Source organism: Mytilus galloprovincialis, chromosome 5 (assembly GCF_965363235.1).
Source record: "Mytilus galloprovincialis chromosome 5, xbMytGall1.hap1.1, whole genome shotgun sequence".
Lineage (NCBI taxonomy): Eukaryota > Metazoa > Mollusca > Bivalvia > Mytilida > Mytilidae > Mytilus > Mytilus galloprovincialis.
In genome coordinates, this window is record NC_134842.1 from 99804504 (window position 1) to 99810503 (window position 6000).

A 6000-nucleotide genomic window follows, 5' to 3' on the forward strand; every position below is an offset into this window, starting at 1 on the left:
AGAGCTTGATCCTCTGTGTTTGTGCCAATTAAATAATGAATTACCGACCGCCGTTTCTACATATAACTTACCATAATAGTAATTATTGTTTTCGTATGTGTTCATGAACCAAGTTCAAATAAAATCAAAAATATTTGCATGTAAGGTCCGATAAAGTAGACATACATATGTATCATTTGTTCCTGAGGAGTTGGTACTTTTTATAATACGACTTCTCCATTAATTTGTCAACAGCAATATTTGACTTCAAATGACTTGTGCTTGTTCGTGTTGATTAGTCTTACTTTTTCTTTTTTTAATTTTATTCAACAACAAATTGCACTTTCTGTTGTTAACAATATACCTCACTAATCCGGCATACAAGTGAAGAGTCCCTGTTTGTTAATACCAGAAATCCAGGGTTGTTTTCAGGTAAGCATCAATATCTTAAATAAACATTAGTCTTATCATATAATCTAACCGCTATGTTGTAAAACTATCAGCATGAAATAATAAACAAGTAAATATCAGCGAGACTTATTTGATTACCTATATATATATTAATAGAAAAGAATACTATATATATATCATCTAGCAATAAATGACTTTTGAGTATAGTTTCCGGAAATTTTCCATATTTTCTCCGTTAACGTGTGCGTTGTTTTCCTATCAAATAACTTCCTGGTTTGAAACAAAATTGTCACACCGGTTTATATGACTTTAAAAATAGAAACAAACAGAAGTGATGTAGCATTTTAACAGGTATGTCTAAATCAAAATGTATCAGTAGTGTAAAGAAGATCAAGAGTAAAAACTTGTTTCTTTTTAAAATCTTCTTTTTGTAGCGGTAAATTGATTTAAATAGCCTCATTATTATTCGTAACATGTGGCGGTGAACGGTTAAATTTATATTACTTCATCAGTTCCTGATGTGTAATTTGTAAAATTTATATCTTTAATTAACTTATTCATTCATTTATTTTGCTAGATCATATATTTCTCAAACATAGAAATTATTTCAATAATTTGACAGTTTTTTGTAGAAAACAATTGCATTGTGTAGTCTTACGTTTTACCTGTAATTTGTAACTGTACATACATTCTGCATTAAATACAGCATACACATTTATAGCTTCTGTTTTCTGTTCAGACATGTAGTAAGCTTTATATATACAAAACATTATTAATGTAATCAAATAATTTATTTCATAATATTGTTCATCATTAATTTTATAACCAAATACTAGATTTTTTCAATTTAAGAATATTATTATCAATATTCAGTTTTCCAAAAAGATTATTAATTTTACTAAAGAAGTCATCAAGCAAATGACATTTCAGAAACATATGATCATAATCTTCAGTGGTATTGCAATAATTACAATTTGAAGTATTGCAGATATTCCACTGTTTTAATAAAGTTTTATAAGGTAGAATAAAGTGTAACAATTTCCAACGAAACACTTTATACTTATTTTCTTTCAAATAATGATGAACAAATTTTAATATATTACATGCTGAACTCTTAATATACTCAATATTTAACACTGTTTTTCTTCGGTTAAAACCAACAGGAATTTTAATCTCATTCTGAATAAATATATTATAAATTGTTTTTTGTTTCTAAATTTTCTAATGTTTCTGTATAATTACAATTTCTCTTAATATATAAAACATAATCTGTTTTTACTTGAGTTTTCTTTGAATTTTCTTGTCTTAAAATGTTTAGCCATTCTGTTGGCAAAGCTTTCTTCAATTGAGAAAATTCTGACAACCAATTACATTTAATATTGAGCTTTTGTAAAATATATTTCTCCAATATGTTACCATTTTCATCTATAATGTCATTTACATATATGATTTTGCTATTTATCCAGTTTTGAAATAAAAGGCTTTTTTTTTTAATCTTGATAAATTGATTTCCCCAAATTACTTGTTGTCGAAAAGTTCTAAAGTTTTCTGGTTGCTCTCTTTTTTTGTTTTTTACCCATGCTTTTACTACTTTCAAATAAAATTCTGGCAGTTTATTTAAACCAGGAATTGAGTGAATACCATCAATGTTCATATGAAAGATAAGGCAGTTCTTGCCAAATTTATTGAAATAAAATAATGGTATTACTTTCCAGTTGGCAAAATCTCCATATATTAATCTTTTAATCCACCCAATTTTTAAAGATTCTATGTATTTATCTATGTCAATCATTTTTAATCCACCATCTAGCAATGTATAGCTTAATACATTACGTTTAACTTTTTCTGTTTTGCTTTTCCATAAGAATTGAAATACAAGTTTTTAAAATTTATCAATATATTCTTTTTCTATGTGGGAAACAGATGCTAAAAAAGTAATATTGGGTAGAATCAGTGATTTGATAACTGTTATTTTTCCCAACAGTGTTAGATTTCTTTTCTCCCAGTTTTTAATTATCTTCTCAGATTTTTCTATTTGTTTTTCAGCATTGAGCTTTTGACAAACCTTTTTATTACAACCAAAAAAAAAATCCTAAACATTTTACTGGTTTGTTTGTAAAGTTGATGTTTTCATATTTTTCTTTACAATGTTTGTGTTTTCCTAACCATATGCCTTCTGTTTTTGATCTGTTTAATTTAAGCCCTGATAATGTGCCAAAGATTTCAATCATATTTAAAACTTTTGAAATGTCTTTTTGTGTTTTTAGAAAAAGTGTTGTATCGTCTGCAAGTTGGCTGATTTTTAATGAATGTGTTTTCCCATCTATCTTAATTTCAAAGCCTTTAATGTTATGGTCTTGCCTTATGTTACAGGCTAATATCTCTACTGCAATGACAAAAATTAATGCACTGCACGGACATCCTTGTCGTATTCCGCGTTGAATGTTTATGGGGTCAGATATCCATCAATTATTTATTACTGAGCTTTTTATATCTGTATATAAAGTTTTAATCCATTTAAGCATAGAATTTTGAAATCCAAATTTTTTTAAAGCTGAAAACATCAAATCCCATTCTAAAGAGTCGAATGCTTTAGAGAAATCTAAAAAAAGTAGTGCCCCCTCTATGTTAAATCTTTCTGCATAATCAATTATATCTTGGATTTGTCTAATATTATAACTTATATATCTATTTTTAACCTAGCCATTTTGATCTTTATGTATAATATTTGGTAATATAATTTTAATGCGTTGAGCCAATGAATATGCAATTAATTTTGTATCAATATTTAATAAAGTTATGGGTCTATAATTATTTAAGCGAAGTGGATAATTCTTTTTATGTATAAGAGAAATAACTCCTAGTTTTTGAGATCTTGTTAACTCCCCTTTTTGATACGAATAATTAAATGTAGATACAGCAAATTCTTTTAAATCATCCCAAAAAGTCCTATAGAACTCAACACTAAGTCCATCAATTCCAGGTGATTTGTTAAGTTTCATCTTGAATAATGAATTAGTACATTCTTCAATGGTTAAAGTACCTTCCATTATCTCACTTTCTTGTTTATTTAATTTATGATCAATATTTATATCATTAATATATTTATCTATGGATTTTACATTTGGACTTGTACTATTATAAATATTTTGATAGAAATCTTTTTCTATTTGTAAAATTTTAGAAGATTCTGTATGTATAACTCCTTTATCATCTTTTAAAGCGGTTATAGTCTTTCTAGTCTGTCTAGCTTTTTCTAATCCCAAAACAAATTTAGTATTTTTCTCTCCTTCTTCTACCCATTTAATCCTTGACCTTATTTGAGCTCCTTTCCTTTTTATTTCATAAATTTTTCTTAGTTTACATTCATTATAAATTAATTCTTCTTGAAAATGTTTAATGACATCATCTTTACAGTTTCTGTTTATATTTTCATTTAGTTTTTTAATCTTATTTTCCAATATGTGTATTTCACTTTTATTTTTATTTGCATTTCTTTTACAGTATGCAACGGTATGTTCTCGAACTTCAATTTTGAACAGATCCCATTGATGGCCTATGTTATCAGTAAGTTTTGTTTTATTTTTATATTTCATGATAAGACCTTTTATTATATTTTTATACTCTATATTATCTAAGATACTATTATTAATTTTGAAATAACCTTTCCCTTTTGATTGTGATCTCCCTTTTACCTTTAAAGATATAGCTTGGTGATCTGTATGAGAAATAAGTGCAGGTCTTATATCTGCTGAATATATATGTGACCTTATTTCTGGACAAACAAGAAAGTAGTCTATGCGTGAAGCTTCATTTATCTTATTTTTCCGTCTCCATGTAAATTGTATATTGTTTCTATGTATAACTCTCCAAATATCTATCAATTTATGTGTTTTGATAAACCCTTTAAAGCTGTTGACTGGTTTTTGTTTTCTTTTATTATTTCTGTTGTTTTTTTTTTTTTTGCTGTCAATATTAGATAGTGTATCATTCATATCTCCCCCAACTATGACCATACCTAAACTGTTTTTCTGTATCATGTCATTTACTTTTTTGAAGAAAACATTCCTATTTTTAGGAAGATTTGGTGCATAAATATTAACTAGAGTGTATATACTTTCTGAAATTTCTATGTTAATCAAAATTATTCGCCCCTCCTCATCCTGGAATTGATCAATTAATTGATAATCAGTGTGATCACTAATAAAAATTGATACCCCTCTTGATTGTGAATTTCCATAACTGTGATATGTATCACCTTTGAATTCATTTTTAAAATTTTTCTCTAATGTAGAAGTAAAATGACTCTCTTGTACAAATAAAATATTACAATGTTGATACTTCATCCACATATGAAGCCTTTGTCTTTTATCTTTTGAACCAAGACCTTGACAGTTTAATGAACATATATGTATTGTTTCACTCATTGTTTACCAAAAATATCTAATTGAAAAAAAGTAAAGTTTTCTTATATATAATATAACCATCATTTGTTTACAACATGTTATACAGTTAGTATTAACATAACATTGTCAATAGTGTTTACAATAGTATTATAAATAATTATTTCAACATTTAAAGTATGATAACTACATTGTTTACTTTTTATTTCATTGTCTATTTTCAGACCGCATATGGCCTTGACATTCCTCAGACACTGACCCAATTTCGTATTAGCAAATTGAAGTGGTATGTCTGAATACCAGATGTTATTAGAAGAAAAGTTAAACAATTTCAGTGATGGTTTTGTGATATACCATATTCCAAATGTACTATTGTTGGATTTACCTGTGAATGTTAAAAAAACGTGGATGGCTATAAATTCAGTGTCATATTCTAAAAATAGATTTGGATTTTCCTTTTCTATACATTGCAAACAAGTGTGAAAAATATTACCACTCTGGATTATAAACGTGGCATATATGGCTGATGGATTTTTTTTCACATGGAGAAAAAATTGTTGGATATAGATATTTCTTGCAATTTTAATATCAATGATGTGGTTTTTACCAAATATACATTCAAATTCCAATGTTCTATTTATAGCGTACCATACTAACAAGTGATTGTTTGAAACATAAACATTGTTTATGATAAACATATATTTGACATTCAAATAGTCATTATCTTTTGAAAGTATGCAATCTTGCATTGCATCACAATCATTTTTTTGTTTTTTTTTTTAATTATTAAAATAAAAATAATAAATTCTATGTACATATATTTATATTTGAACATTGTACTGTTTTAATTATTAAACAATTGCATTGTAATGGATTTACATATTGTACTGGCCCTACGATTTAAATGTCTTTTGTGCAGGACCTGTACGTTCTTGATACTCTTCTGTAGGGGTTGTTGCATTTCTCTTATCAGTTTTATTTTTTGGAGTTTGGTTCGAACCTTGGAAATATTGGCTTATATCTCCTTGTGTTTTCTTTTGATTATTAGTCAGTTTTGTTTTCTTCTTTCTTTTCTGCGAACCATCTATTGGAGTGTTGGTGGTTTTAGCTTCCGATCCTGAGTCATGATTGTACATGTACGTATTGTCGTTGTCTGCACTTTTGTTGGTAGAAGTGTCAGTTTGATCATTACTGAGTGGAGCTATAA

General features: G+C 27.2%; 1 long non-coding RNA gene across 1 annotated transcript; it reads left to right on the forward strand.

The window, feature by feature from the left end:
* Window positions 1–617: 617 nt before the first annotated feature.
* LOC143076877 (uncharacterized) lies at window positions 618–5663 on the forward strand. The gene is made up of 3 exons (XR_012978820.1): window positions 618–741; window positions 3895–3957; window positions 5018–5663. It is a non-coding gene; the product is annotated as an uncharacterized LOC143076877 (long non-coding RNA).
* The last annotated feature ends 337 nt before the right edge of the window (window positions 5664–6000 follow it).